Source organism: Nyctereutes procyonoides, unplaced genomic scaffold (genome assembly GCF_905146905.1).
Source record: "Nyctereutes procyonoides isolate TBG_1078 unplaced genomic scaffold, NYPRO_anot_genome, whole genome shotgun sequence".
Classification (NCBI taxonomy): Eukaryota; Metazoa; Chordata; class Mammalia; order Carnivora; family Canidae; genus Nyctereutes; species Nyctereutes procyonoides.
Genome location: NW_026575042.1, coordinates 33,886,779 through 33,898,945, shown reverse-complemented (window position 1 = coordinate 33,898,945; position 12,167 = coordinate 33,886,779). Strand labels below are relative to the sequence as shown.

The 12,167-nt window shown below is 41.7% G+C and overlaps 1 pseudogene; it reads left to right on the top strand.

Annotated features, from left to right (window-relative positions):
* The window catches only part of LOC129506956 (E3 ubiquitin ligase TRAF3IP2-like), a 59,186-nt pseudogene that overhangs the window by 29,293 nt on the left and 17,726 nt on the right, over positions 1–12,167 (top strand).

The following is a 12,167-nucleotide window of genomic DNA, read 5'->3' as shown; positions in this document are numbered from 1 at the left end:
CATAAGAATTTGTATGTCTGCAAATGTCCTTCTACCTTCAATCTTGATTGATGGTTTACAGAAAATGGAATTCTAGATCGAAATGTATCTGTCCTATAATTCTAAAAGCACAATCTTCCTTCTTCCAGAGTTTGTATTGATAAGTTCCATGCCACTCTGATCCCTAATATGTTATATAAACCTGCTTATTCTCCTAAGATGACTTTTTTTAATATTTTATTTATTTATTCATGAGAGACACAGAGAGAGAGGCAGAGACACAGAGGGAGAAGCAGGCTCCATGCAGGAGCCCGATGTGGGACTCGATCCAGGGATCGTGGGATCACGCCCTAAGTGAAAGGCAGATGCTCAACCACTGAGCCACTCAGACGTCCCTCCTAAGATGATTTTAAATCTTTCTCTGTACCCTTGGTGCTCTGAAATTACTTGAGGTTGTAGTTTATAGTCAAATTCTGTTCCTTCATTTTGCTGGGCCTTTAAATCCAGAAGTCCCTGTCCTGAAAACTATCTTGTATTATTTTGGTAAGCTTCTCTTATATTATTTCTTTCATAGTTTCCTTTCCTCCAGTTTCTCTCTTCTCTCTTTGGGGCTCGATTTAATCAAATATTGATATCTTGAACTGGTTCTCCAGTTCCACTTTCTTTCCTATTTTCTCTTTTATTTTTTTCTTCTATTCCTGAGAGACTATCTTCCACATTATCTTCCGCAGTATTGTCTTCAAACTCACTAATTGAATATATCATTTTTATCATATTTTTTCTTTTTAAAGATTTTATTTATTTATTTGAGAGACAGAGATAGCGAGAGAGAATGCGAGCAGGGAGGAGAGGGAGAAGCAGGCTCCTCACAGAGCAAGGAGCCCTACACAAGGCTCAATCCCAGGATCCCGGGATCATGACTCAAGCCAAAGGCAGATGCTTAACTGACTGAGCCACCCAGGTATCCCCATTTTTATCATATTTTAAATCCCAGGGGCACATCCATGTCATATCCCCTCTTCTCTCTCTAAGGATACCTCACATAACATTACCTCTTATCTCTCTAAGGATGTTTAATTATAGGGAATGTTTGAAGTTTTTTTTAAGCTTTCTTCTTTCTCATTTGTGTTTCTTCAGAGTTACTTTTCCTGTTTGCTCAGGTGGGTCACTATCTTGACTATGAGAGATTTTTTTACAAATATCTGATGATCTTCGGTTGTCCGTCTAAAAGTGAAGTCCTTAAAAAGCTGATTGGAAGGTTTAGGTGCATCTTGTTGGCTTCTGGGCTTTACAGCAGGGGATCAGGTGGTGACCCAGGCACTTTGTGTGTGGGATTCCAAATACCAATGTCTGGAGATCTGTTCTCTCTTGTATTCTTTGTCCTTGGGGGTTTGTACTTTTTTCATTCCTTCTGGCATTTCAGTGAGATTTGAGAAAGGAAAAGAAATAAGCATACAGACCCACTACCTTGAGTTGAAAGTGCTCTATTAGATTTCCAACCATTAATGTTTCTTTCAAGGAAATAGGAGTTCACATGTCACCTGTGTGTCTCTAATACCATCTTTCTGCCTGCTGGTGAATCAGTCCTCAGAAGTTGAGAATGTCCCCTTTATCTTTTCCTCCTGTGTCACTCACTGCACCCATCTCACTGGGTTCACAACCCATTTGTGGGTTCTCACTGGTTTCTCTAATTTCTTGAATGCAGGAAACAGTCAGCATTTTAGGGAAGTAACTCACCATCTCTTCCTGCTTCCTGCTTTAGCGGAAGCAGCAGGGATCTGCTTGCCAGAACACACCTATTTATTGCCTATATAATTAACATGGTTCTCACAGCCCCAATCTAGCTACCAATCCAGAGTGACTCTGGGCCTGTCACACCCTGTGGGTCCCTTCTTTGCTGCCACCCAGAATCTGGCATGGAGCATGGGCTTCCTGTGGGCAGTAGTGTGATTTGGGGGTGGGGGAATGAGAAGCATCTGCTTTAAGACAACTCTGGGTTTTGCCCCAGGTTGATCAAATATTCAACCTCTCTGAGACTTAATTTTTTCATGTGTGAAATGGAGATAATATAAATATAGTGAAATAATATTTCAAAGCCTTAGTTGATATGTGGCTGTATAGTATACAGGGACTACTCTCCTACCCATGTTCTGCAACTAAAGAGAAGGACATCCACTGACGCAGCAACCTTTGGGAACAAATGTGCTCCATTCTTTATCTTTTAAGGTCAGTGGACACTTCCTGGGTTTAAGACAAGAGCACATGCAAACAGAGATGCAATAGATAGAAGAAGCAGAGATTTGGCCTTGTACTTTACAGCAAATGAAAGCACTCCAAGATGTAGAAGAAGGAAAAGAGTTTGGAAAGAAAGAAGACACTCTTTAGGAACCTAACTCCCTGCCTCTCATTCCCTGGGACAGGCCCAGGCTGGGTGGAGAGGCTCTGAGAGTGGAGAGGGCTATACCCTGCTCATCCTAGAGCTCTGAAAGTTGGCCAGCAGCCTTACAGAGGTGACAGTGACAAGTTGTGGGTGTGGCTGTAGAAGTCCCAAGAGTTTCCATGGGCATGAAGGGAAAGCAGAAGCTTGTTGAGAATGAGCGCCTATGAGCCAGCCTGGAAATAACCATAGCACAGGCAAGGGGGCCCCATAGCTGAGGCTGGGGAGGGCAGATCAGAGGTGACAAGGCCAGGAGTAGGGCCAAATCAACAGAAGAAGTTATCCCTACTCCCAGACGAAGCACAAACCAAGATGGGAAGAAATATAAAGAGAAGCAACTGCAAGAGATATCTCATCAGTGAGGCAACCACGGGCCAATGCCCACCAGTGCAATGCCACCAGGTCCTAAAGGCTCCTTTGAACAAAACACAGGAGTAATGGGGGCAGGGAGAACTATATACCTTGAAATGTTTACATTTTAAACCAGAAGTGACAAGAAAAATGAATATATTGGGTTGAAAAGACTTAAAACTATGCTAGATTACTTTTTTTTTTTCAGCCAGAATAGGAATTTGGAAACTGAGTTCAATGTTAGAGAAATGTTTAAAGTGTCATTTCATCTCATCTGAGAAGAAGCTATTATGACTAGAAGAGTCATAGTGGTTGTATTTGCTTTATGTAGTTCGAATTGTGATTAAGCGGGTTCTGCCCATGAAGTCCCTAACACCAGGCTTGGCACATAAAAAGAAACCAAAACTGTTAGTAACATTCATTAGCCTTTGCCTACCCCTTCCAGGGTTAAGACTAGAGCACCTAGAAAAATAATGCAGGGAGCAAACACTCTGAGCCTGGGAGCAGTACTTAACCCTGCTTACGTGGGTCCCCCAGGCCAGAGGAGCTTCCTAGATACTGATCCCCTGTCCCTATATTTCTTTTCTGCAGTGCAGATCAAGCTGGGCTTGTCACTCTGACCCCTATGAACTACTGCTTTCCCTCTGCCAACCACATTCTGAATTCTCAATCTGCCCAGAAGACCACCATTTAGGATCACTGAACCTCCCCTCTTTTTTCCCATTTCAATATGAAGCCTATGGTACACCCACAGTCACTCTAAGAATGTTAGATAAATAATGCAGTTTACTCAGATGCTGTATGTTCAATTCAGCTTTCTTTAAAGAGAGATGATATGGAAAGACCCTAACTGCAGAATGACAAATTTTTCAAAACATCTGTGGCCCAAATTAACCGGTCTTGTTGAGAAGTTCCTTCTACCATCGGGAGGGCCCTAATTTCATACCCATGTAACAGGTTGCTTCCCTCATTTTACAGGTCTTCGGCTGGGTCTGCAATCTGACGTATCAATTTCTTTCTTCTAGGAAAAGATGAGCTACTAGGCAGCAGAAGATGAGATTTTCAGGAAAAATTTAAAGGAATTTTATAGCATGCTTTTGTCATCCATACTACCCGATGACAGCTGGCCTCCATAAATACTTATTAAAATTAATATTGTTTGAGCAAGTCAAAAGAGAAGAAAACACTTCTGCAAGTCTATGCATAACATAACTCTCCCCTGCACAGAGCCTGGGACCATACACGATAGCATCACACGATGGGTTATAATGCTGTTGTGATGGAAAGAACATTGTGCCAAGCATGAATAAACTCTATCCAAATAGCCTTTTGGAATAAACACTCCCAGTTTTAGAATCATTCCACCTCTGTGATTTACCAGAAGCATCCACACACATAATATTACCATCTGGTTATTATGACAATGATTTGGTAAAATCTCACGTCAAACCAGCCCTTGCCCGAGACACAATACAAGCCTGTGGTCAGCACCTACTATTACAGATTTAATACGTCAAAGGCTTTGGTCCCAGATCCAGAACTACAAAGAAGCCAGGTCTGCATGGACTGCTATCTTCAATATGTCAAAGGGCTTTCTGGTGCACTTGTGCAACTATAATGGTGATGCTCTCATATACAGTACATTATAATTCACAAAGGCGCTTTTCCCAATTTTATTCCAATTAATCCTCACAACATTATAAAAATAGATATCATTATCCCTGTTTTATAGGCGAGGAAACCAGGGCTCATTGAAAATGAGTGATTTGCCCAAGGTTACAGAGTTAGTAAGTGGTAGAACCAGAATTTGCACCCAGGTCTCTGATGCTGTATCTGCATTTGTTCTAGCAGAGCCCTGTGGATTGTTCCAGGGCATAGTGATACTATTCCCAGTAATTTTCTTTTGCCCGTGACCTTCCCCAAATTTCAGGCAGCAGTTAGGGCAGTCTGGGCTTACTGCATTGGAAAGAAAGGGCATAAAAAGCAAAGAACAAAAAAGTGAGTTTCCAGCTTTCCAGTTGAAAATAGAATTTTGGAACTTCTGGCAGAAAAAATAGCTTACGATCTCAAAATCTTGGCTTCTGAGTACAAAAAGGCAGTGTTCTGTAAACAGTAGAATTAAGAAGACATGCCTGAGGAAGAGTAATTCAGTTCCTTACCCAAAATCCCGCCGGCCAGAAGGAGGTAGAGACGGAGGGAGAGTCCCAGATTAACGCAGAAGTGTGGGCCCAGCCCCCCAGGTGGGTGTTCTGGACGCTAGGCCTTGCAGTGGATAGACTCTGAGGTGCACCCCCACCCTCCCACCCCCCCCAACCCCACCACCCCCCCACCCCCGCCCTCGTGATCTCTACCTCCTGGCACTCACGCCTTTGCAGAATCCCCTTGCCTTGGGTGTGGGCAGGACCTCTGACTTGCTTCCAACTAACAGAACGTGGCAAAGGTGACAGAATGAATGTGATTATGCGTACGTGACTGCACAGCATACAATTTTAGTGCTGATCTTGTAAGGAGACTCTCCCTTACTAACGGAAAAGCCAACTGCCACGCTGTGAGCTTCCCTATGCAGAGGACCATATGACAAGGAACTGAGTGCTGCCAACGACGACGCTGTGAGCTTGGAACAGATGTTCCCCCTGACTGAGCCTCAGGTGAGTGAAAACCCAGCCCTGGCAGTGCCTCAAACTGCAGCTTTTGTAAGGACTCAGCTAAGCCTTAGCCAGACTCCTGACCCGCAGAAATCAGGGGATAATGCCTGTGTCTTGTTTTAAGCCTCTAGGTTTGTGGTAATATTTGTTGTGCAGCAACAGAAAACTAACAGAGATTAGTTCAGGGATCTGTGGGAGGGGAAAGGATGCATGTCACTCTCAGCTAAGGCCCAACAGGGTAAGTCAGGTCCTTGAGAGTTTCACAGTCCCAGTGTGGGCCAGACCCAGCGGAATGAAATGGTGGAGGGCATGTCTGAGCAAAGGGCCTGGCAGGGATGCCCCTGAGTCTTCCTCAGCCCCGCAGGAGCTCCAGAGTTCATCTAAGAAGCTCCAGGAGGAACAGCAGACAAGGAGGAGCTTTGTGATCAGAACAAAGAAGGCATAGGCCAATGACAGAGAGATCTCTGCAAGTGCCAGTAGTTCAGGATGCCAAAAACCATACCAGAGGGGTAGAGTTACATACCCCAGCCACCAGCATGAACTCCTGCTGTGACCAGAGACCAGGTGCTCTCCATCAAGCTGAGACATCTCAACAGCCTGGACTTGATAGGATAGGGTAGGAGTTGGGGCAAGAATGTTGAATGAACAACTCTGTTCAAACTGGAAATGGCTGCATTTACCTGGAAATGACTAGGAATGCATGTTCTACCAACAGTGGAGGAGGAGGACAGGTAAGCAACCTGACGCTGCAACCTGAGGAGTGCTAGGATAGCAGAAAAGCCTACCAGGGGATGTATGGGAAAAGTCAGTAAAGGCTTCCTGGAGGAAGTGACACCTGAGTTGAGATTTAAAGCATAAATTAAAGTGAGATTCTAAGAATAGAAGATTCCAAACATTGATGGTTCTATGAATTTAAGTCTTCAAAGTTCTAAGATTCTCTTTTGCTAAAATCTGAAGATCAAAGGCTCCCTGCTGGCACTGTTATCTCCTGGGCCCTGCTTGGGATTGGGGGAAACACAAACTAATATATCTGAAATGTATCTGAATCAGACGACTTCCATTCCTCCTAATTTCCCACATCTCCGTCATCTCTGCCTGTAGGGCTTTCCTCCTTTTTTAATTTACTCTTTTTATTTTAATAAAAGTTTCACATGCACACAATTTCAAGAGTCAAATCATTTTTGTAAGACTTGTATGAGAATAACAGTTGCACACACTGCCCCACCCCATCCCCTTTCCCACCACCCAGGGAAACTCACTTTCTTTTTTTTTTTTAAATAATAAATTATTTATTGGTGTTCAATTTGCCAGCATACAGAATAACACCCAGTGCTCATCCCGTCAAGTGCCCCCCTCAGGGAACTCACTTTCAACTTTTAGAAGACTGTTTTAGAATTTTTTTCCTCTCCATCTGTAAGTAATATACTAATGTTGCTACTTCTTGATTTTTTAGAGGCTCTATCCATTACTTCCAAATATGGAAACAGATTTTTCTGCCACTCTCTTCCATCTCACCACAGACACCTACTTCCTATCCCCATTTACCCAAGAGTGTTGATATATAATTTTATTTTTTTATATATATAATTTTAAATTCAATACATTCAGCGTTTACTTTATTATGATCATGTAACACCAATCACAACTGAGTCATCAGGCTTATAAAATGTGGTTACTTTACTTTCTAATATACTTTGTCTTTCCTGGAGTTTATGATTGTCTTGGTCTTTCATTTGTAGGTTTTCTATACCCTAATCGTTAACTTAGCTGTGAACTCTTGTTCATATATATAAATATCTTCTCAATATGTTCAAGTTCATTAGGCATTTTATCATTTTTATCTTCTTAAATAATTCTCTCCCAGTCTCCTGACCCACTCCAGCAATCTGAACTGTTGGCATGACTTGTCTAGGGATTTTCCTTCACCATCAACCCGGGTATTCCTTTATTTCTCTCCTGTACTGGATTCTGTTTCCTATATCCCAGTTTGTAATGCCATATGCCATTTCACTACCTTTTGTATACACACACACACACACACACACACACACTTCTCGGCTTCGGGGTGCTTTAGCTTCTAACAACGAACACCTGTAGCTTTTCGAAAGAGGACTACACTTGGGCTACTGGAGGTGCTTTGCCTAAAGCCAAAGAACCAAGTGCCTTGGAATTTTCATCCCTCACCCAACATCCCCTAGAGCAGCTCTTATCAATTGGTGGGCACGTACAGGAACATGCAAGCCCCCTCTTTTGTTCAGGTTGGGACAACTCTAAAGTAATTTATACTCCAGCATTCCCCAGCAGGGTCAGACTGAATTCTGCCTGGAATCATACCTTGCTTGACTTCCTCTATTTCCTTGTCCTGTTTCTTCCATTCCCTTCTAAATCTCCTTAATAAATCATTTGCACAAGAATCCACACCTCTGAGCCTTGAAGGCAGCCCAACCTGAAATGCATGTCCTCCTTTTGCTTGGTTTAATCCCTTAGTTTGTTGAAGCACATCATCCAGTAGCTTCCTGAGGAAGAACATATGGTGAATAAACATTTTTTTATCTTCTCTGTTTGAAAATGTCTTCTTCTACTGGCACACTTAGCTGATGGTTTGACTGCTGTGTTAGTTTTATGTGTCAACAAGGCTACACTGTGGTACTCAGTTACTTAATCAAATGTTAATCTAGATGTTGCTGTGAAAATATTTTCTAGATGTGGTTAACATCTACAATCCTTTGACTTTAAAGAGATTGCCCTCAATAATGTGGGTGAGCCCCATTCAATCACCAGAAAGGCCTTAAGAGTAAAAACAGGTTTCCCGAAGAAGAAATTCTGCCACAAGACTGCAACATTAATTACTGCCTGCATCTCCAGCCTGCCCTACAGATTTCAGACTTACCAGCTCCCCCACAGTCATCTGAGCCAATTTCTTGGAAAAAAATCCATTTATATATTTTCACAAATATGTGCAACTATACACTTCTATACCTAATAGGGCCCATTGAGTCTATTTCTCTAGAGAACTCTGATACCATTGGGCAGCAGAGTCCTGTCATTCTAATTTTTATGGTGTTACTTTAGCATCCTATGCTACCTCCCAGGGCCGATGTTGAGAAGTCCAATATTATTCAGTTCCTAATTCTCACTATAGAACCTGATTTTTCTCTCTGAATCTTTCTTCATCCTTACTGTTCTGAAATGTCACGATGTGTCTTAGAGTCCATTGATTTTCTCTCATTGTGTTCAACACTCAGCAGGGCTTCTCAATTTGGATACTTAAATTTTTAATTCTTCAAAATTCTCTTGAGTTGTTTCTTTAATGATGCATTCTTCTTTGTTGTCTCTGTTTTCTTTTTCAGGAACTTTTAGCATTTGGAGTTGGACCTCCTCTACTGGTCCTCTAACTTTCTCCAATCATCCCTCCTGTTTTCTATCACCAGCCTTTCTCTTCTACTTTTGAGAGATTTCACCATATTTTTCTAACTCTTCTACTGAGTTTATAATTTCATCTCTCCTATTTTAAATTTCTAATAGTTGTTTAATAGTAATTTTTAATTTCATGAATGAAATAAGCTTTTAGCTCTCTGAAGATATGAGAGGTACTTGTTTTTCACAGTATTTGTTTTAGTCTCTCTCACATGTAAGATTTCTTTATAGTACAGATATCCTAGACTATATGCTTAAGAGTACGACTCTAAAAAGGTAAGTGGAAGTCCCCAAGTATGTGGCAGAGTTCCTCAACTATCATCTTCATAGTAGGGTGATCTGGCTGGGCTGTTTGTCAGAGGACCCTGGTTTAAGTGTCTTTAAGTCTTTCCACTTATCTACTAAATTTACATTCTGAAATTTTGTATATCCCTAACACATGCTATTTTATAGATACCATATCTGAGATAGCTGACTGAATGCAGAGGCTGAAATTAATGAACTGTGATGTTCTCTTCCTTCTATGTACCTGTAGAATGTATTATCCAATCAATGGCAAATACCAAAAAGGTGATAAGGATGTAAGAATACATCTCATCTCTGTGGAGTCATACCATATGACAAAATGAGCCTAGAGAAAGGAAAGATGGAGCCTTCTGCATGGCATCTGTGATGAGAAACCAATACTTATTTGAACTCTAGTTCATGCATGTTCCCCCTGTAGCAACACGATGGTGTAGTGGGGAGAAAATCAGGTCTTGGCTGCACAGAAAAAGGGTGATTACTATTTTAGTCACTTTCCAGACATGTAAAGCAAGGCAAATTACTTAGTATCTCCAAGCATTAATTTTTCTTTTGGAAATCCAGGTTGAGAGTCAATCCAATTGTCCCCCAGAACCCCAGACTTCCTCTGCCATTAACCTAATCCATACCATGACTGTTTGCTTAGTTGCCTCTCACCCTATGCTGATCATACACTCATGGATAACAGGGCCTGTGTCATTATCACTTGGGCTACTAGGCAGCCCAAGACTGTGGACTATTGGATCAGTGTTCTTTCTCTTCCCTTTTATTTCCCCCTATGAACTAAGGACCAAAATCTCTTTGTAAGGCTTGATTTTTCAGTTTACTTATATGTAAAGAATGTCTATAGAGCACAGGAAGAAGATTAAGAAGAAATATGGAGAGGAGGTGATAGACTGAAAGGAAGAGGCAACCAACTGGAAGAAACTTAAGAAGAAAAGACAAAATTTAGCACAGGCCAAGCCATGATTAAAAAAAAAAGTGAAGGAGGATTGGGGGAAAAGAAGGACAGGGGATTCAGGCAAATCTGGAATTCTGGAAAGGAAAAGAAAAATAGAATGTAATAGAACTATATGATTACAAGGCTGTAATATCTTAGGTTGACTGAAGGCAAGATTCTCCTTTATCCTGTCATATTGGTTTTGCCCAAAACTCCTTTTCAGTTAGATGGTCTAATCCCACATTCCACCCATGCAGTTTCCTCAATTGCTGCCATTTCCTTCCATGAATTTACTTTCCTATCTCTACCACAGTTGATTGAATTCGTGGTAGGTATCCATGGTCTAGGCCAATGATTGCCCTTTTTCAGAATGTTTTTCATTAGTGTCTACTTAAAGAAACAAAACTCAGGTGCTCTCAGAAGCTGTTTCTCACCATGTGGAGAAGGCCTATCTGCAGAGGGAAGCACAAAAGGAACACTGGCCATGTCCAAGACCACAGATTGAATAGTTGCTGAAACCCCACTGTTCCCCTTCCCCTTTCACAGTATAATAGTTTAATCTTAATTGATGTACATGAGCCAATAAATCTCTCCTTTTCCCAAAGTCTGCTCAAGATAAGTCGCCATCACTTATAACCAAAATGGTCCTAGTTAATAAGACATATGTGAAGAAAGACTATACTAAAAGCCTGTACTGTTCATATACTTAAAAATTTTTATGCATGTGCAAATATCTTCAATCTTGCTAAGTCATTAAAGCAGGCCTAGAAAAAAGATGCTACTTATCTGTTTGTTACCAGTGACTCTCAGGAAATTAAACATAGCAAAAATCCTTCCTCTGAAAGTCCATGTTTCCCAGACTGTCTTTCCTTCCCATTAATCCCTACTTCAGTCTCCTGTACCACCAGTTCAAACCATACAGTCTCTTGTACCACCAATTCAAACTTTGGAGAGATATTGTTTCTTTCTTCCTCTTTGACACTATGTCCAAAGAGATAATCACTTCCAGATTCTACAAGTTTTGAAGACTATTCCTTCTCATAGACTGATACTCATCATGTCTTCCAAATATCTGGAAGTTAAAAAGGGATATGTTTCCAGTTTCAGGCAAGATAGAATAAACATGTTCCAGCCTCTCTCTCTTACTAATGCAATAAAAAAAAATCCTGGACAGAAAGCATGGAGCAGCTATTGTTTGAGAACTCTGGAAAGTAAATACTGGCAGGTAGACTGGGGAAGGAAAGAAGAATTCAAAGAACCACCAAAAAGAACGGTGAGTTTTCTGGTTTTACACTTAGTATCACTTAGCCTAGATTCAAAGGCAGTCTGAAGCCTGGGACTGTGCACGAGATGAGGACAGAAAGAACTCCAAAGAGAAACCATCTATATTTCTGTTCTGAGGTATGAATGAGAAAGCAAGCCCCTATGGATCTGATAGAGTGGGAGAAACCCCTGGGTCAGTGGGCTTTGTTTTTTCCACTCTCTCACCCCCTAGGGTCCTAAGCAATTTTATGGCAATACTAATGGGAGCAGCAGCCAAGTAGGCACCTAGAACTCTGAGAGGGAGCCCTTCTCTCTGTCCAGAAAAACTGAGGTCTTCATAGTATGGGGAGAATCCCCACTGCTTTTTTTTTTCTCTGCCTATTCACTTATTTCATGGCTCTGGGTAGACACATCCTCAGGAAGTACATGGCAGAGTAGCCCAGCTTTCTAGCCAGAGAACCAGACGGGGAGGACCTTAGGAGCCAACAAGTGTCTAAGGAGACCCAACACCCAGCCACAGGGACAAGTCCTGATAGGCCTAACTTCAGCAAGCCGTTGGTCTCATTCCCCTTGACAGTAAATGGCTTAGGAATGATGTGGAATGCAATTCTGGCCAATGAGAAATGAAAGGAAGACTGCCCACAGTGAGGGCAGAAGGCAGGGTTTTGTTAAGGTTTCTCTTCAAAGAAGAAAGAAAAAGTCCTGATCCTAGGTGTCATGTCCGTGGACTAGAGCCACAGCAGCTATGTTGGAACCACTATTAAAGCTGACATGCTGAGATTGGCAGAATGAAAAATGGAAAGAACCTTCAGTCATGGAATTAACTAGTCTG